A 21,896-nucleotide genomic window follows, 5' to 3' on the forward strand; every position below is an offset into this window, starting at 1 on the left:
AGATTATTTAATTTAAAGGAATAAAATCATAATTAATTAAATAATAAACATTTAACTAATATTTAGAAGAGGGTTGAATGATTAGATGATTGGAGATAGAAATTGAATAATTAGTAATTTATTTAAATAATAAAGATTATTTAAATTGGGAAATTAATCAGAATTAGTTAAATAATTAATATTTAATTAATATTTTAGGAAATGATTCAAATGATGATAGAATAAGAAATAGAATAATTAGTAAGATAATGAAGAAATATGAAATTATAAGAATTTAGAAGAATAAGTTAATTGACTTAATTAAATAATTAAGATTATTTAATCAATTAGAGGAATAATTAGTACATGATCAATGAGACATTTTTAGGTGTCTACACCTATCTTCCACTATTTCTCAACATTCCACATATGGTCCTAACCAAATCACTGTGTTTGATATCAATGACAACATTCACACAAATCTAACATTCTCTAGACCCTGAAACCCACTTGGAAGCCACTCCTCCTATCATGTTCCTAAAACCTAAGGGTAATAAAATAAATACAAAGATTCATATGATACATCCATCCAAAGGTTCCATATGTGATTCAAAGAATGGTACATCCAAAATGTGATTTCAAAATTCACTACAAAATATAACAATCTCTCCTCAAAATCCCTAATGCAATCATATTATCAAAATCTCAAATCCATAAGAATCAAAACTAGCTTCAGAGCTCATAGGAAGAACCCGGCCAAGTACCTTATCTTTGATGAAGGGTTGCTTGTGCTAATTGATAATCATTTTTGGTCCATTCCTATCCCTTCTTCTTATATCCCCACTTCTTTGGATGATAATACTAGTGTTGGGGATTCTAGGGATGAGGAATGCATTTTGGATTTAGAGGATGAGACTTTCTCTCCTCATAAAAAAGCTAAAATTGAGAATTCTCCTAAAGCCAAACCTATTCTAGGAAAGGGTAAGAAGGGTTCGAAGTAGGTTGTTATCTCCTCCTCTTCTACCTCTACTGGTAATGAGGTCTATGCTTCTAGTGGAAATAGGGGGAATTCTGAGGACAATGCGGTCAACAAGAGAGTTAGCCCAAAGCTTGGGAGTCAGAATTATGAGATACCCCCTTTGTCTCTTCATTAGGAGACCATTAAAACCATTGGGGTTGTAGTTTAGATGGACCTTCATGCCAAGAGTGTTCACCTTAATGATAAAAGGGATGACTATGTGGACATCCTAGGTATGGCAAGAGACCATGCCATTGATACTTTTAGTATTTTTAAATGGCTCTTCCATGAAATCAAAGAGGTTAAACTTAACCAGAGGGATATGAGTAGTAAGTTGAAAGCTATACCCACTTCTACTTGACAGGATAGATAGAATGGTGATGGTTAGTGGACTGTGGATGAGAAAAAATCAGTTGTAGATTGTATCAATAGAGTTGTTGAAGGTATTGATCATATGAAGAAAGGTTTTAAAGATAGATTCACCCATATTGAGTAGAATTACAAGAAAATTCAGGCCACCTTCATGACCATTATGTCCAATAGTCATAGAATTGTCAAGAAGATGGTTGATGCTATGAATATCATGGTGAATAATCTTGATAGTGTTCAACGGGACAAGAGGCTAGTCAATTTGGATGATGATAAACAAAAGACTCGAGGGGATTTTGGCCCTTGTAAGCAGGCTAGGGGGAATTTGAAAATGAAAGCTACTACCCAAATTGTGGACTACAAGGAGTTGAGGTCTATTGCTGATAAAATGAGTCTTCTAGAGGCTAAGGTCATTAAGACCCTTAAGAGCCTCATGTAGTTTTCATTCTCTATTTCTTTGGTTTTGTCTCTTTCTTATTGTTGGTATGTGGGTCATTGCTAGTTTTTTGTTGCTCGTCTAGGCTTTTGTTGGTTCTTTGGCTGCCATATGTATTGTTCTATCTTCTGCAGCCTATTTTGTTTTTGGTTTTGTCTCGATGTTTTGATTCTAAACCTTTTCAAATCTTCTTTGCAAGGGTTTCAGGGCCCCTTCAAAACCTATTTTTGCCTTAATCCAAAACATCACAAGGAATCACAAAAAATCCTAAAATCAAGCCCTTGGTTCAACATGAACTCAGAAAAATAAATTGGCAAAGATGATACAATGTAATGGTGCCTTTATAGTATTAATTGGCACATTTACACAATATTTTGGCACTTTTACATAATATTTTAGTGCTTATGTGACTCAAAATAACTCATTTGAAACACATGATAGCACATATGTAGCTCCGAATGAGGCATACAAAAGAAAGTATGTCACATATACCATACAAAACATTGCTTCTATGGACCAGACTAGTGCTTTTGTTAATTAGTGCAGTGCACACATTCACCATAATGGTGCATATGAAACAAAGGGTGAAAAAGAATCAAATGCTAAGTAAAATTTGTTGTCAAAATATGGACAAGTTTGAAACGAATTACGACTTTGAAAAAGAGTAGAAACAAAAGACTTATAAAATAATATAATTGTTCCAACAATCATAAATAGAGAATTGTAATTTCCAAAATCCAAAATCCAACTACAAGGCGACACCATGAAATCTACAACTCCATTCCTGGTAACCTGAATAATGAAGCATCAGAACACAAAAATGCAACACATAAATGGCCTCCAAAGATATTAACAACAAAATACCTCTTTCTATTATAGATAGTGGGAGAAATAATACAAAATTGCAAAATGCAATATAGCCTCCACAGGTTGAGGCAATAGAGTACTTTTATACAATTAAAAAACCATAGAAGGGTATAAACACAAAATTTATAGAACACACCAAAGACATTTTTCCATACACAAAATAAACAATCTTTTCATTTAAAAACCAAAATCATAAGATTCAAAACCACCAACCTGGAGGTCTAAAGAAATAGACAAAGAAATTCGATGAATAGAATGCAAAACAAATTTTAAGTACCAATAATCCAAAATCCAACAACCCCTTCCATGCAAACATGAAAATAATCTAAATCAAAAACCAACCCCAATATTCAAACATACACAAAATCCATCTCTTCCAAAACCAAAATCAAAATCCAAAAAACTATTATAGGCAAAAAAAACTTCACGACAATCTCCTTTTTCCATATTTCAGAAATTACAAGTCATACATCATCATCCCCAAAAATCAAAATAATAGAAAATAACAATATTATTACCAACCCTCAAGAAAATTGAAAGAAAATAAATTAAATAATATTATTCTCCAAATACAACTCCCAAAGACCAATAGTAAGAAAGGGTAAGTAAATAAACAATTAAACAAATAGATAAAAGGATAAACAATAAAATAAACCAATAAACAATTAATCAAATAAATCAAATGCACAAATAACATAAATACTCAACTAAATACAATCTCACAAAAAAACATTAATTAATTATAAACTACAATAAATAAAGATATTTATATCCATTCTAACCATCAAAATTAATTTAACATAATTGTTAATTTAACATATATATATATATATATATATATATATATATATATATCAATGAATTAATGAATGAATTACCATAGCTCATAGAATCAATCCAACATGAAATTAAATAAAATGCCACATAACACCTAGCAAGGCATCTTTAGCCAAAACACTAAGACTAACAAGACCAACTAAGCCTAGAGTGTGATGAGACCTCATGTCACCTCCGGTCAACTTGCCATTGGGATTAGAGACACGCTCATACCTATGAAACCAGATGGAGTTGATGTCTAGTACCTACAACCTGCATAACACAGAACATCTATACAACACATTTACATTTGCATGTAACATGAAACAATCAAACAAGTGAAAGAGAATTGTGACATCACACCTTGCTCATAAATGAGTAGCATAACATTGTCCCTTTCATGTCCACAACAATAATACAACCATGGCAAGACATGGCAACATTGATAGCCTCAACATAACCAATATAAGCATGAAGTAGGGTTAGCACATAACATGATATTATCATAAGAAGGTATAAGCCACAACATACATATAATAAGTGCACATAAATAACCAAACATATGGCCCATCATCATAATAGTATTGAGTGTATCATCATCTACATAAAACCATAATATATCAACTATTAATATGCAATGTCTAATCATCAAACTAAAAGCATGAGATATATAAATAAAGTCATAAGCATCTATCAAGAGTATCATAAAAGAGTGAAATATGGAAGGGCACTATAGTATGTAAGAGAGATATAGAAGGAAATCAAGATATAGAGATAGAAGTGTGACATTGTGATCAGATTGAAGTGGATAGTTATATAGTGAATGAAGTGTAAGAATTTTGTCTAGTGAGCTTAATTAGAATTCTAATTCATGCATATGTAATATGCAATCTTAGTAGTTCATTTTGTTTGTTCTCTTTTGGGTGGTAAACTCTCTTGGCAATGAGCCTTTCAATTTTGGTAGTGAGCCTCAAGCAGTGAGCCTTGCAGTGAGCACTTGTAATATTCTATAGCTAATTATATTATATTGAGAGTTAACCCTCTCAGTGGTTTTTCCCCAATGGGTGTCCACACAAAAAAATTAGTGTTCACTTTTGTATGTGAATGTGGATGATATTTTTGTTTTGTTGTTCATTTGATCATTCATTAGTTTTTGATAAAAGTGAATTTGCAAAGTAATAATAAGATTGTTTTAAAGATATTCAAGGAATACCGATTCACCCCCCCTCTTAGTATTCTAGGTGTTCAACAATTGGTATCAGAGCTTTGGTCCCTTGTTTTTAACCTAACCACTTGAGGGAGATCTTGTTGGTTGAACAAATGTCTCCTGAGTTAAGTGCAGAGGAAATGCTTATGGATGGAGAGCTACAGACTTCTCTTGAAGATCTTGAGAATATAGAAAGCGAAAACAAAATATCAAGGAATAAAATGTGTGCATCAAAATATTAAGGGAACAGATCAAGAAATTCAAAGAAAGATATAAAGAGATCAACAAGTAATTGAAGCAAGCAAATGAAACAATTGTAAATATGAAGGTGCAAATTGAGGAAAGTAAGAAAACTTAAGAATGTCTGAATGACTTAATCAAACACAAGACTGAAGAATGCACAAGATTGGAACAAGAAGTTGTAACTCTGATATCTAGAGACAAATTCAAGGAAAGTGCTAAGAAACTTGATGAAATGATGGCTATGCAGGAATCTTTGGAAGATAAAAGTGTATTAGGTTTTGAAGCTAGTGAGTATTCAAATAAAAGAATTGAAGATAAAGGCAAGTTGAAGAAGGCTAAATTTGAACAACACACTAAAGAAGAAAACAAAGGAAGGCAACCCCGAAATCAAAGAAGCTCCACAAGGAAGCCTCTAGTCAGACAACCTAATGCTCAAAGGTACTCATCATTTAATGGATGTTGTTTTTCCTATAATAAATTTGACATAAGTAATTGGAATATAGAACCAGAGTAAATATGAATGTTCAATGTTTTACATGCAATAAATTTGGTCATAAGGCTAATAATTGCAAAACTCAAATTGTGGATGGAAGAAATAGATTCTTTTATGGTTAGTGTCAGTTATGCAATGGTTTTGGGCAAAAGGCTAATCAATTTAGATCTATAATAACTACAAGGAAATCAAAACAGAGGAATATCAAATGTTTTGATTGCAATAAAATTGGACACATTACTAAAGTATGCAGAATTAGGAATATGAAGAGAGACAATTAAAAAAAAAATGAAGCAATAAAGAAGATTGATGTAGAAGAAGTGAGAAGTGAAATGAAAAAGATTTGGAGAAAGAAGGAAGTGGATTTTACATAAGGTGATACTGCATCTAGCTCTAGTGTAGAAATTTCCTATAGAAACTAGTCAGGAAGCTTTGGCTTAGGGGGAGATATAATGAAGATTATTTTCCCCTTCCAAAGAAGTTGATGTTCTTGTCACAACAAGTTGATATGTTGTATATGATGATGTATTTGAACTCTTGGTGAATATTGTAGCATAAATTATTGCTATGTAGTAGATTATGAAGGTTTGGAAAGTTATTGTTTACATAGATAGAATGGCTTAGTAGATTTTTGGAGATATGATGGTTTTGGCAGTGAAACTCTAGGTCTTTTGGCAAAGTACTTAAAGTTTTTCTTTGATAATTTTGCTACGGGTGAATTGACAATTTGAGGAGCGGAAAGTAGTGTTCTCAAGCGAAATTTCTATCAACATTACAAAGGTATTTATAATTTTATCTCATAAATTCCAACAAATTTGTTAGTCATGAAAATGAATCCCGACCTGAATTCAAGAAATTTATAAAAGAATCGATAAGAGACATTTCAGTTGGTGCATTTTCATCACTACCAACTAGGGTGGTATGTCTTGAAGATATTTACAATTTTATTGATGTGTGAATTGAGTAATATGACAATATGAAGATAAATAATTTTGAAGGTTCTCTTTCTAAGAAAAATTTACACTCATTTGCAGAGTTAGGGCACAAGTGTTTGGACTTTTGGAGTGAATTTTTTATGCTAATTGATGAATAAACGGACAAGATTGTACTAAGTATAATTCATGGTGATTGAATTTTGTTAGAGAGAGTATATTATATTACAAAGGAAGCTTTGAAGGTTGTTTCTAGTCTTTTCTTGGATGGAACCGTACCTACAAAGAAATCAGTAAGGAACAAAGAGGTTGAAGATTTCATAGGTGTAGTTGGAGATCAAAGAGCTTTACAAATTGATACCATTTTAGACCCTCTGGTAAGATATGTTGCGATGGGCATAACATATAAGATTTACTTTCATAATGGAGAAGGTTCTACTTCAGATATTGTTGTGTATGTTGCTTATCACATGACCTAGATAAAAATTAAGTATCATTTATGTGAGTTATTGAGAAAGAAAGTGTTGAACAATATCGAATTGACTAAGGATGATGGTTATCCCTTCATTTTGGATCATTGATTGTATGCCTTACATTGTACACTTTTAAAATTCATCATTGTTGAAGGAGAATGTTGTTTGGGATGAGAACTTACCGATTGAAAAAAAATTAAAAGACATTTAGACAATCTAAATGATAAAGATAAAGTGTGCAAAAAATACTTTTATGAATTCTGGAAGAGCTTAATTTTGAGATATAGGATTTTAAAAAGATGTGTTGAGAAGTAAAGAGATACTATTAACTTCTTGGTAGATACTGATCATTGTTTTATGAAAGCTGTGTTTTCCTAGAAGGCTCGATTATTAGGATTTGGTTATGAAATCAGTCATGAAGAATGTGTAATATATGTAGAAGAACTTCTTAAGCTTCAAGTAGATCTCATTGAAGATAAGTTTGGGACTTATGAAGAACTTTTTGGTTCTGATGTTGCTAAACAGGTGGCTCTAGAAGGATCCTCCTTTGGCAAGAAGAGAAGCAGAAAATCAACTAAGATACCTTCTTTGATTTTTAAAAAGAGGAAGTCGCACATAAAAGATAAGGCTGAAATTATTCATATTGATGATGTTGAGACCATTAAAGATAATGCTAAGAAGAAGGAAATAGTTGTAGCAGAAGAAGCAGTACAAAAGGAACCCTCTAGTTCTTCTAATGAAGATCCTTTTGGAGTTGTTAAAATATTGAAGGTACTTGAGGAACCTGATGAAATTAAGAAGATTGGAGATGCATGGTTATCGCAACCATCATATGATCAAGAAAATATTGAAGAAACATTGACTATTTACTTGTTCTAGAATAATATAGTTCTTGGTTCAATTGAGAATTTTCTCCCAAAAGAATTGTTTGAGCAACTAAGTGCGCAATTATCTCTTAAAGCCTCTGAAAAATGAAAACCAGATCTTGAGGATGAAGTGCAGAGAGTCATGAGCAGAAAATGTATTATTGCACATAAGAAGTTGATTGAGTGCATAAAGGGCATGAGGAAGTGCATGGGTGTAGTGGCTAGTGTTTACAAGTATTGTGTCAGGTGGCCTGGTGCCTCAACAAATCACAAGGAAAAGATTGACTTCCTTGAGTCTAAGATGAACAATTTAACTGAATCTCTCAATGTTTTCAAAGACAAGGATGGTGCATTAATAAAGAAGATTAACTCTTTACAGTTGGAACTATCCTTTGTGTAGAGATAGAGAGATGACTTTTGTAGAAATTTTTGGATGGTTGAAGAGATTGTTGAAACTAGAATGAATCATTATAATCATCTGTTGGAAGATGTAGAGAAAATATAATTGAACTTGATTGTCCTAGATGACTTGATTGGTTCCATTGACCTACTTGTAAAATGCAATTGTCAATGAATGATATTTACATCTACTCTTAGTTCTTCAAACTCTTTTCTCTTGGAACTCAAGACAAATAAAAGGATATTTTTCCATAGAGAGGTAATTGAGACTTTCCTTCCAATGCATTAATGTGTATAGGTATCTTTTTTAAAACCCTTTGTCCTTGATGGCAAAGGGGGAGAGATTGTGAAGATGAGATGTTTGGCAAAGGAGGAGAATGTAGAATTGTGAAGTTAGAATATATAGAGATGTGAATTTTTGAATTTTTGAAGCATAAGCTGATAGGAAGAAAAATGGTAGAATAGTTAATCTATTGTATGTCAACTTATTTTCTTTGTTTTGGAAACATGTTGCCATCAATGACAAAGGGAGAGATTGCTGGAGTTTTGTTATTGATGAAGGAGAATTTTGTGTTGGCTACTTATTGTCATTGATGTCAACATTTTTCTATTGACTTGTTTTGCAACTGCTTTGGTATTTTGGTGATTCTATCCATCATGTTTTTCTCTATGTTTCTCTACGGTTATAGATATGGATTTGTGGTTTGGGTAGTATACTCATGTGTATTAGAAGTAATTATATTCTAGATTGCACATTTTTTAGATATCTAGAAGGTGAGATACTTGGTTCGGAAATTAATTTTGTTCCTCTAGAATATAATAGTTAGTTTTGGTATACGTATTTCTTTAGTTGAATGTTTCTAACCTTATGCTTTGGGGACATAGTTAAACATTGTGGATAACATGTGTATCCTAGTTGGCGTTAATTTTTTGTTATATCCTTGGCCAACCTATATTGTAATAGCATGTAAGGCATATTTATTTGTAGGGCATGTATGGCCAACTTGAGATATGAATCGGTATATATATGGGATGTATTCCCTTGATGATATAAGAGAGAAATGTATGTAAGAGAGATATAGAAGGAAATCAAGACATGGAGATAGAAGTGTGACATTGCGGTCAAATTGAAGTATATAGTTGTAGAGTGAATGAAGTGTAAGAAGTCTATCTACTGAGCTTAATTGGAACTATAATTCATGTATATGTAAGATGCAATCTTAGTAGTTCATTTTGTTTGTCTCTTTTTGGTGGTAAGCCCTCTTCGTAGCAAGCCTTTCATTTTTTGTAGTGAGCCTCAGGAAATGAGCACTTGTAATATTCTATAACTAGTTATATTATATTGAGAGTTAACCCTCTCTGTGGTTTTTTCCTAATGGGTTTCCATGCAAAAAAATCTAGTGTTCTCTTTTGTATGTAAATGTGGATGATATTTTTGTTTTGTTGTTCATTTGATCATTCATTACTTTATGATAAAAGTGAATTTTCAAAGTAATAATAAGATTATTTTAAAGATATTTAGGGAATACTGATTCACACCCCCCCCCCCCCCCTCTCAATATTCCACTTGTTCAACATTTACATTCTTAACAGGGTTCAAATAAGGATAAATCATACAAAGACACCTTATGAGTTGTGGTATGGAAGACCACCTACAATGAAATATTTTAGAATATTTAGGAGTAAGTGCTATGTTAGGAGAGATGAAAATAACCTTAGAAAATTTGATACCAGAGTTAATGAAGGAATATTATTGGGGTATGCTAAAAATAGCAAGGCTTATTGATGTTACGATAGCATATTGAAAAAGATAGTGGAGAGTACAAATGTGAAAGTATTTGAGGCATGGGATCGGACTACCCCCAAACCTATTCAAGAGATTAAATTTGAGATCATACCTATTGTTGTAGAAGAAAAGACAACTCCAAAAGGAAGAAATGAAGAGAAACTAGATGAAGAAGAAGAAGATAACAAAAAAGAAGTGGAACAAACAATTAAGACCCCAAAATATGTGTAGAGAAATCATTTGGAAGATCAGATAATTGGAGACAAGAATAAAGGAATCCAGATTAGAAGAAGTGTAATAGAGATAAATGAGAAAAATATTTATTGTTTTATTTAACTCATTGAACCTAAATCATATGAAGAAGCAAGTAAAGAATAAAGTTGGGTTAAAGATATGGAAGAAGAACTAAATCAGATACAAAAGAATCAATCAGACTTGGGAACTAGTACCTAGAGTGGCAGATAAGAATGTGTTAGGAATGAAGTTGGTGTTCTAAAACAAACTAAATGAACAAGGATAAGTCACAAGAAATAAAGGAATATTGGTATGGAAAGGCTACTCTCAAGTAAAAGGTATTAATTTTGAAGAAAATTTGGCCCCCATTGCTAGGATGGAATATATTAGAATGTTTCTTGCATTTTCTACCTATAAGAACTTTAGAGTATATCAAATAGATTTTAAGTCAACATTTTTGAATGGATAATTAGAAGAAGAAGTATAAATTGAACAACTAGATGGATTAAGACTGTCAAATGATCCAAACATAGTTTGCATATTAAAAAAAAGCATTTTATGTACTTAAACAAGCACCTAGAATGTGGTATGTAAGACCAGATAGATATTTGTTACAATAGAATTTCAGGAAACGTACTGCAGATAACAATCTTTATTTTAAGGTCAAAGGCATTAAGTTGTTGGTTGTTGTTGTTTATGTTGATGATATTATCTTTGGAGAAAATCATGGCTTGTGTAAATAATTTGGAGAAGAAATGTAGAAAGAATTTGAGATGTCTATGTTTGGAGAAATGCCATTTTTTCTTGGACTTCAAGTTACTCAGATGAATGATGGAATTTTTATTTTTTAGGCTAAGTATGTTAAAGATATGTTGAAGAAGTTTGATATGGACAATTATAAACCTATGACTACTATAGAACACAAGATATCATTGATAGGGGTGTGAATTAGTGATTATAAACAATTTCAATCAGTGTGTGTGCAACCGGTAGAATAATGAAAACACTAACAAGAAATCACACACAAGAGCACATCACATAACACTGGATATACAAGGAAAACCCAATGTGGGAAAAAACTCGATGAGAAATGCTACTAGAGATCTGCTGGTCCAATCCAGCCTCACAATGAAATAACAGTTTTATAGTGTTTAGGGCACCAACCCAAGGAGAACCAACCCCTAATCTATTTTGAGCACCAACTCAAGGAGCACCAACCCCTACATTGAGAACCCACTCAATGAAATAAAATGAGATATAAAAATAATACAATGATAATAACCTTGTTACAAATGGGTTTTGTAACCCCTGCAAACAATTCACTCTACCAGTTGAACTCTTTTTTGTCACACTTCTTCTTCTCTACTGGATCTCAATTCTCTTTGTCTGAATCCTCTTCAAATCAACTTATTCTTTGTTGGATCTCCTCTCACACTTTCTGTTGCTACCTCACCAGTTCAATCTCTACTAGTTTGATGGACTATTAGACTCTGTAATTGTTTATTGGTTACCTTAGCCCCTGTCGGTTAAACCCCTCTTGTCGGTTCTTCTTCTAACACTCATTCACTTCAATATTTTTCTATCAAAACTTAGACTGATCGAATCTCATCTAGCATAATCACACTTTCTCATCAAAAATCTTAAGTCTTTGACCTGCACATTTATACACATGTTTTCCTACCAAAACAAAAATTCAAACTTTACACACCTAGGGTTTTCTTCATCAACCACAATCCGTATCAAATTGGATCTCATCTTCTTGAATCGACAACCTATAATAGATCAACAAAAATCTTTGTCCTTTTTATTCTTCCAATGCACATTTACTCTATTTAGCAAACTAGACCCTGTTAATTGGCCTTGATTTTGTCGATCACACTAAATGATACAGTGGTTTCCTTCTCCAGATCAACAAGATGATCAAATGTCTTCATTCAATCATAACACCAAAACACCTCTACCTTTTGATCATCTTCAAGCCACAATCCTCTACAATTGGTCTATGATTTCCACAGTCTTCATTTAATATCAACCTAATCGGCAACTACCTCATCGATGCACTATTCACCTACCACTGCATGTTCGCCACTTGGAGTCCATGTGACATCTCTGTCGGCATCCAACTCACTTGATTGTGTCATTTCAAACTTGGTCACCAACCAAACATACTACCGTTATACACCAATCAGTTAACCTTCATGTCATGCACTTCTCTGTTCTGCCGGTTAGGACATGCTATCTCAGACCGCACTCACCAAACCACAAAGAATACTTGGGGTAAGACACTATTAGATACCTTCATCATTTACCAATGACAGTCCTCAACCATTTTTCCAAAGTGGCAAATGTTAGACAACTCAGATAACTGATGTAAAACTGAGAGGGGGGGCGTGAATTAGTTGTCAACATATTATAGAACTTTAGCCATTAAAACCTTATTACTGGAATAGTAGATATAACACTTAAGCAAAAATATAAACCACAGAACATATACCAACCATCCACAAAATATAACACCAAGATTTGTATGTGGAAAACCCAGTAAAGGGAAAAACCATGATGGGAAGCCTACCCACAATCAGATAATACTTTTGCAGTAAGTATGTGATTGCAAAAAGAGGGGCCTGCACATGCAGGAAGGCCAACATCCTAGAGCGCACTGCTCATCACAAAAGGAGCCTCAGACTACAATCTGAAAAGAAGAGTGAACTGCAAGAATAACATCTCCTATGCCTTAGTATAGTTCTAGTTAAGCTCAGTATCAGAGGTCTTAAACCTATTTCACCAACCCAATTCGATCACCTACTTAGGAGTCTTCTTATTTTTTGTTCCTCTGCTCTGATCTCCAGTTACTGTTGAATTTTCTGATACTTCCGAAGTAACATTTTGTTCTGGTCTAGGTTCTACCAGGTCATTTATGATAATTACCACTGTCGGTTCTCTCTCATAAGTTCTGATTTGACTTTTGTTCAACTCATCCACCTTGACATTAGTGTTCTCCATAATTTTGTGCAATCTTTTGTTATAACATCTATATGCTTTGCTTTCATTAGAATAATAAAGAAATATCCCTTCATCACATCTAGGATCAAAATTTCCAATGGAATCATCTCATTTGATATAGTATTTACTACCAAAGATTCTGAAATACTTAACTCTAGGTGTATGACCAAACCATAACTCATAAGGTGTCCTACCGGTGTCTCCTTTGATATGAACTTTGTTGAATGTGTATACCATTGTACACATAGCTTCTCTCTAGTAGATATGAGGTGGATTAGCTTCCATCATCATAGTTATAGCTGCATCCAAGATAGTTTTATTCTTCCTTTCCACAACTCCATTCTACTGAGGTGTCTGGGGTGTAGATAATTGTCTCTTTATCCCATTCTTTTCACAATAACTATTAAATTCACTGGATGTGAATTCTCCACCTTGATCTGACCTTAGGCCTTTAATCTTCAATCCCATCTTTGTCTCAACTTTAGCTTTAAAGATTTTAAACTTTTCAAATGCTTCATATTTCTCCCTTAGAAAATTAACTCACATCATTCTAGAATAGTCATCAATGATTAGCATTAAATATTTATCACCCTGAAAAAATTTGATTCTAGAAAGACCACACAAATCGGTATGAATAAGATCAAGAACATCATTATATTTGTCTAGCATACTCTTAAAATAAATTCTAACTTGATTTCCCATTTGACATTCCTTACATATTGGATTATAGGGCTTCACAATCTTAGGTATATCTCTAACTTCCTTAGTAGAACTGATCTATACAATGCAAAAAAAATTCACACAACACAACCTCTTATACCATAGATAACTCTCATCAATTTGTGCAATCAAATATGTCTTCTCTCCAGAGTTCAAATGAAAGATGTCACCTTTAGTCTAAGTACTGGTTGCAATCTCTAACCTAGATCTATTGACAATCTTGCATTTTCCATCCTTGAACTCTACCTAAAATCCCTTATCCACCAACTGTCCTACACTTAAAATATTATGCCTTAAACCTTTAACATAATATACATTATTAGTATCATGCTTACCATCCAATTATATAGTTCCTCTTCCCTTGATCATGCATGTTTTGTCATCTCCAAATCTAACCAGACCACCATCAAATTCTTGCAAAGATAAAAAATCCTTTATCTCTAGTCATATGATGTGAACATCCACTGTCTATCACCCATTCATCCTTGTCTTGAACTTTAGTAGCAACGGCCTTTTCTTTAGGTACCAGATCATCTTCCTTGATAGCCAAGAATACCCATTCCTTTCTATTGTCAGATCCACTAGTTGAATCTTGTGTCGGTTCATCATCAGAATCAGACACACATTCCTCATCCGCATAGTAGCATGATTTGTCTTTGTTCCTCCTATACTTATGCTTGTTTTGATAATCATGGTTAGGCCTAAAAAATCTTCTAGCTCTTTCCTCAAATATTGAATTCCTTTTAGGACATCTAGATGCAAAATGGCCTATCTTATTACATGCAAAACATTTAAAAGGTGATTTTCCTTCATACTTACTTCCTATCAGACCTTTGGGTAGTCTTATAGAAAATAGGGCTTCAAGTTGCTCAAAATATTCATCTTCTTTCTTCATTTCCTCCATTTTCTTAGCATATAAGGCTTTCCAATCACTCTTGTCCTTAGATGATGTAGATGCATGAAAAGTAGGTTTAGATTTTGCAACTTCAGAAGGACCAAATTCCTCAAGCTCAAAAGTAGATAACTTCCCAGCCAATGTATCCCTATTAACAGAGGTGTTTTCCATTGTTCTCAACTCATTAATTGCAGAAGCCTTTATCTTATAAGCCAATGGCAAATCCCTCAATACTTTAGAAATTGTTTCATCTTCACTCAGAGATCCACCACAACACTGAATTCTCAGAACAATTTCATTAACTCTCTCCATAAAAGAAATAATCCTTTCATCTTCTTCCATCTTCAGGTTCTCATATCTCACCCGGTAACCATCAAGTTTAGCAATTTTAACATTAGGGTCACCTTCATTCAAAGTCTCCAATTTATCCCATATAGCCTTTGCAGTTGATTTGTCAATTAGTCCCATAGCTTGTTGATCAGAAATTGCACACAAAAGGGCTTCTCTAGCTCTACAATCATTTTCAATGTCCTTATCCAAGCCTACCAGAGGAGCATTTCTAGATGTTGGATTATGAGGTATATATCCTTTCTCAATGATCTCCTAAATGTTCTTACCAAGATATCTTAGATGAGTCTCCATTTGAATCTTCCATACTCTGTAATTGTTCCATCAAGCCTAGGAATTTCTCTTCAAAAAACAACCGTAGATGAACTTGAACTATTAGATGCCATGGGATCTTCCTCAAGTGGTTAATCTTCTATAGAGAGGACCAAGCTCTGATACCAATTGTTAGACAACTCAAGTAACCGGTAGACAACTAAGAGAGGGGGGATGAATCAGTTTTCAATGGAATATAGAACTTTAGGCATTAAAACCTTATTATCCGAATAGCAGATATAACAGTTAAGTGCAAATATAAACCACATAACATTTACCAACCATCCACAAAAGATAACACCAAATTTTTACGTGGAAAACCCAGTAAAGGGAAAAACCATGGTGGGAAGCCTACCCACAGTCAGATAATACTTCTGTAGTAAGTATGTAATTACAAAAAGAGGGCCTTCACATGTAGGAAGGCCGACAGCCTGGAGCACATTTCTCATCACAAAAGGAGCCTCATTGACTACAAAATAAATCAAGACTGCAATCTAGAAAGAAGAGTGAACTGCAAGAATAACATCTCCTATGCCTAAGTGAAGTTTTGGTTAAGCTCAGTACTGAAGTTCTTAAACCTCTTTCACCAACCCAATTAGATCACCTATGATAGACCAAAGTCTTTGCGTATGACTACAACCTTATTCGCACATAGATAATCCTATATCCCAAAAACCCACAATCTACAAAGAGATCTTACATCATATTTTTACCAACCCGGGACCTAAACAATTAGGTTGGCCACCTAAAAGATAATACAATAAACTCATAACATAAACCCGCAATCCAATGATCAACCAAATCATCCTAAGACTGAAACAACATAATCCAATCAATAGATCCAATTGGAAATGCATCAAGATCATCCACCAAAATATTACATAAATCGGTCCATAACCTAGCATAATAAGATAGCATTAGGTCTGGTCCTACATGCAACACCACTGATCAACAAGAATACAAACAAGATAACCAACAGCATCCCGAAAGCCATCTAGAAGCCACACCAACACCACTTATCAAGTGCATCAAAAGATCTTCAACAAAGCTCTGTCTGTAAAACCCTTACTGGTGACCAAAAGGCTTACTAGAACAAATGATAGATCTTGAGTCATCAAATCCTAAACCAAGTGATTGTGATACACATTTGAATAACATGAATGACATATCCAAACCAATTCCACAAACTGAAGCATACCATATCAATATCATAATCTAATCGCTCCATCGGAAACTGGTAAACAGCCAAAACAGTCAGTGTTGCCATCAATGAAAAAACATCAATGCAACATAATCAATTCCTCCAATAGCCAACAACAAACATTTAACATCCTTTCATCTTCTTATCTAGGTCCTTCAATTTGTCTCTTTGCTTGCTTATCGGTTGACATACTGGTTGACATCAACATGCCAACAATCTTCAGTACTCCTACTTGCATACCAGTAAGATCAACTTCCATATCGGTTGACATAAATGACAACACAATGCCAACAATCTCCCCCTTTGGCATTGATGTCAACACACATTTTATTCACAATTATACTCTTTCTCCCCATTTGTCAACAATGACAAAGGGCTCAAACATCAACTTCACTCCAGTTCACTCTCCTTTCCAAACATCAATCCACTCTCCCCCTTTTTTCAAGCTGGTTGCTACCTTTGATGATAGACAAATTGAATAAACAACTATAAAAATCAGAATGTTGTTATGTAGGCAATGATTGATGATCAACTTCTCCCCCTTTTAAGTTAGTCTCCCCATAAAGCCGATTGCAACTTTTGTAGATAGACAAATTGAATAGACAACTTCTCCAAATCTCAAACCTATCGGTGGTGCACACTCTCCCTCTATGTATAGCATATGGTCCAAGAGTAAAAAGATGTATAGTTGTGAACTCCCCCTGAACTACAAATCTCCATACACATTTAAGTGCAGAAAGTTGGTGGGACAACTCCTAACTTGTGTCTTAGATACTCAAATGTGTTTATCGATAGAGGTTTTGTAAAGATATATGTAACTTGTTCACTTGGTGGGACATATTCTACCTTTACTTATTTCTCTCCAACCTTCTCCCTAAGTAAAAGGTATTTGATGGCAATGTGCTTTGTCCTTGAGTGCATAACCGAATTCTTTGAAATGCTAATTGCGCTTGAGTTATCACACCAGATAGGAATAGGGTCAAATATTTCTACCTGAATGTCCTTGAGGGTCTGCTTCATCCATAACACCTGAGAACAACATGTAGCAACAATAATATACTCTATCTTAGCAGTAGATAAGGAGTCTAAATCCTTCTTCTTATTGTGTCATTAAACCAACTAGTTACCCAAAAATAATTCTCCACCACTTGTGCTCTTCCGATCATCAATGCAGCCTGCCCAATCAGCATTAGTGTATGCTTGTAAAGTGAAATATCCTTGCTTTGGATACCATAAGCCATAATTAAGTGTTCCTTGTAGGTACTTGAAGATCCTTCTAACTAAATTCACATGTGCCTTTTTAGGTGCATCTTGAAATCTTGCCACCATACATACTGCCTGCACTATATCTGGTCTTGAGGCAGTAAGATATAACAGACTACCAATCATGGATCTATACAAGGTCTAATCCACTTTCGGTGACTCATCAACCTTTCTCAACTTTCATTCGGTCACCATGGGGGTCCTTCAACATATCTCTAGCATACTTTATTCGAGAGATAAATATTCCTTTATCTTGTTGTGAAATATACAAACAAAGAAAATATGACAACTCTCCAAGCATTGACATCTCAAACTCTGATTGCATCTAATCAAAAAACTCTTTACACAAGGTATCCTTGTTACCTCCAAATATTATATCATCCACATAAACAACAACAATAATCATGTGATGTACATCTACTTTGATGTATATATTACTATCTGCATTTCCCTTTCTAAAACTTTGCTACCGAAGATACTTATCTAACCTTGAATACTGTGCTCTTGGAGCCTGCTCCAAACCATACAATGCCTTCTTCAATCGACACAAAAAAGTTTCATCATCATGTAGTAGAAAACCTTCTGGTTGTTCTATCTAGAATTCTTCTTCCAAATTACCATTCAAAAAGGAAGATTTAACATCCATTTGATATACCTTGTATCCTTTGTAGGCAGAGAATGCTAAGAATGTTGTAATAGCCTCAAGTCTTGCAACCGGTGTAAATTTTTCTTCAAAATCAATTCCTTCTACTTGAGAATACCCTTTCCACACTAATCTTGCTTTATGCCTGACAATATTACCTTCTTCATTCATCTTGTTCCAGTAGACCCATTTAGTACCAATGACATTCTTATCTGTTGGTCTATGAACTAACTCCCAAGTCTTGTTCTTTTTAATCTACTACAACTCTTATTCCATTGCATCCATCCATTTCTCACTTTTGTTGGCCTCATTAAATGTTTTGGGTTCCATTTCAGTCATGAGGCAAAAATTCACTTGTTCATTGTTCCTTCCAAGTCTTCTTCTAGTCTACACACCATCATTTTTATTTCCTATAATCTACTCTTCTAGGTGATTTTTCTACACATATCTATTAGGGGTCTTGTTGGGTGCCTCTTCATGTTCACTTTCTGACTACACTCCATCTTCATCACAGGAGTTATCAAACCGGTTTACTTGTGTTTGTCTACCTTTATGCAAGTCTTCATTAACTCTTACATGCACACTCTCAATGACTCTTCTCAGTCTTTTGTTGTAGCATTTGTAGGCCTTGTTGTGAGTTGATTAACCCAATAAAATACCTTCATCACTCCTAGAATCAAAATCACCTAAACCATATCTATCTCTCTTAATGAAGCATTTACTTCCAAACACTTTGAAGTATTTGACTGATGGCTTCTGGTCATACCACAATTCATAAGGTGCCATTTTGATATTTACTCTTAGCTGAACCTAGTTCAATGTATATACAACAGTATGAACTGCTTCCTTCTAGTTTATATCTAGTATGTTTGCCTCATTTAACATTGTTCTCACCATCTCCTTGACAGTCCAATTTTTCCTTTCTACAACATTGTTTTATTATGGTGTCCTTGGGGTTGAATACTGTCTTTTGATTCCATGTCTCTCATAGTAGTCTTCAAACTCATTTAATGTGAACTCACCACCCCAGTCAGATCTCAGACACTTCAGCTTGCATCCACTTTCCTTATCAACCATCTTATGAAAGATTTTGAACCTCTCATATGCTTGTGATTTGTCAAGTAGAAAGGTGACCCATGTCATTCTTGAAAAATTATCAATGAATAGCATGAAGTATCTTTAACCAACTAAAGCTCTTGTTCTAGTTGGTCCACATAGATCAGTATGCACAAGTTCTAAGGGCCTTGAGGTATTATGTTATTTGTTCTTGAAAGTCACCTTAGTCTACTTACCTCTTAGACATTCATCACAAAAGGTTCTTGTCAGTTTGATGATCTATGGTATATGTCTCACATTGCCTTTCTTGCTCACCTTAACCAAATTATCAAAGTTTATATGGCCTAATCTTCTGTGCCACAACCAACTCTCATCTACTTGTCTCATCAAGCAATGGGATTCAAAGAATTCTTTGAGTTTGTATACATTTCCATCTATCCTTTTTCCTTCTGCAACAATTTGTCTAGTACTCTCCTTTCTTATATCACGACCGGTAGAGTCAAAAGTGAACTTATATCCTTTGTAACACATCTAACTCAAACTCAACAAATTATATTTTAGACCTTCCACATAGTAAACATCATGTGCTTTTAATTTTCCATCTATTTCTAGGGTTCCTTTTCCTCTTATCTTGATGGAAGAGTTGTCTCCAAACCTCACCGAAGCTCCATTCCAATCTTCAAACTTGATGAACTTATTTTTGTCTTTGGCCATATGATTGGAATAGCCACTGTTAACTACCCATAAATTTCTTATTTATGCATGCAGGGCAGTCTGGACAATCAAACTTGGCTCAACCTTATTCTTATCCTTTTCTACTCAAAACTGTTTGGCTTCCTTCTCCTTTACTGCAACACTTTTCTGCTTCAGTTTTGCTTTCGGTTTTTGACCCGGTACTACCTTCTTTTGCTTAGATATGTTTAGCTTGCAATTTTTTTCAATGTGACCAAAACTTTTAAAATGATAGAATTTTATATTTGCATTAAATGATGAATTTGAAAAATTATTGTGAGATACTGGCATATTTCTTCTACATTCATAATTCCCATGACCATACTTACTGCATTGATAATAAAAAACATTCATATCCCAGAGTGTAACAAATGGATTTCTACTTACAAAACTAATAGGGGGCTTATGCATCAAACTACAATAAAAAATTCTATGTCCAAACTTATTACACCAGTAACAGTAACCATGGAATTTGGGTACATACCACTCTTATCTCTTTAGACCAGCAAACCTTTGTCACATCGGGTGTCTTCTTCTCACGTTATTAACTTTAGTGAACCATTCATTATCAACCTTGGCCTTGCCTTTAGGATCTTCATTTTGGTACAATGAGTGAGCCTTTCGGTTCAAGGTTTGAGCATTCTAGTTCACAAGTTGATTTCTTGTAGCTTCAGCATAGGTCTTCTTCTCAGTAGCTTTGTTCACTATAAAAGTTTGTTTTTCTTTACTTTCACTTTAAGAAGTAAACTATATCTCCTTCCAGGATGAGTCTATGTTGTTGGAACTTCATCCCTCCTCACATCCTATACCTCTGGTATCTTTTGAGTGCTTCTGATTACTCAACATCTTGTCCAAGGCTTCAGTGTTGCTCCCATATTTGCTCCTCATCTTCAATTCACTCTTTCTCTTTTCACGCTCCTTTCTGAGCCTTACAATTTCTTCTTCCAAACTCTGATGCTCCTTCTTCTTCTTTATTAAATCAGAGCATGTAACTTCACATATCCTTTTAGCTTCTTCCAACTGGAGTTTCAGATCAAAAAAAAATTCTTGGACTCCTTTAGAGATTTCTCTAAATGATCTTGTTCTTTTGTAGCACCATACTTAAACTTCTTGAGTTCCCATCTTGTTTCTCTCAACTCATCAACAGAACTTAAGAGCTCACCTTCCAAGTCCACTTCAACTTCAATGTCTTCATCTTCATTAGCTCCATCAACTGGTTCATCTTGTGTCATAAAGAGTTTAATTTCTCTTTCATCCTCACAATAGTCATCTTCTGAGGCACTTTCTTCATCTGTAGCATCATCTTCAAAAGTATATAGGTTGTTCTAATTTTGGTAGCTTCTTCTATCTTGTCGGTAGGCTTTCTTCTTTTTATCCTTACCCGAAGGTCTATTGGTGCTTTGTTGCTCCTCTCCACCATTGTCACTATAGGGACATTTTGAAGCAAAATGTCCTATTTTACCATAGTTAAAACATTTAAAAGGCAATTTTCCTTTGTACTTGTTGGATCCTCTTTTAAGCTTCCTTACAAATTTTTCTACCATTATATTTGAGTTTTCACTAATTTCTCCATAAGAAATTTCTTCCTTACGCTTTTTTATGGAG

Source organism: Cryptomeria japonica, chromosome 4, assembly GCF_030272615.1.
Source record: "Cryptomeria japonica chromosome 4, Sugi_1.0, whole genome shotgun sequence".
Taxonomy (NCBI): Eukaryota; Viridiplantae; Streptophyta; class Pinopsida; order Cupressales; family Cupressaceae; genus Cryptomeria; species Cryptomeria japonica.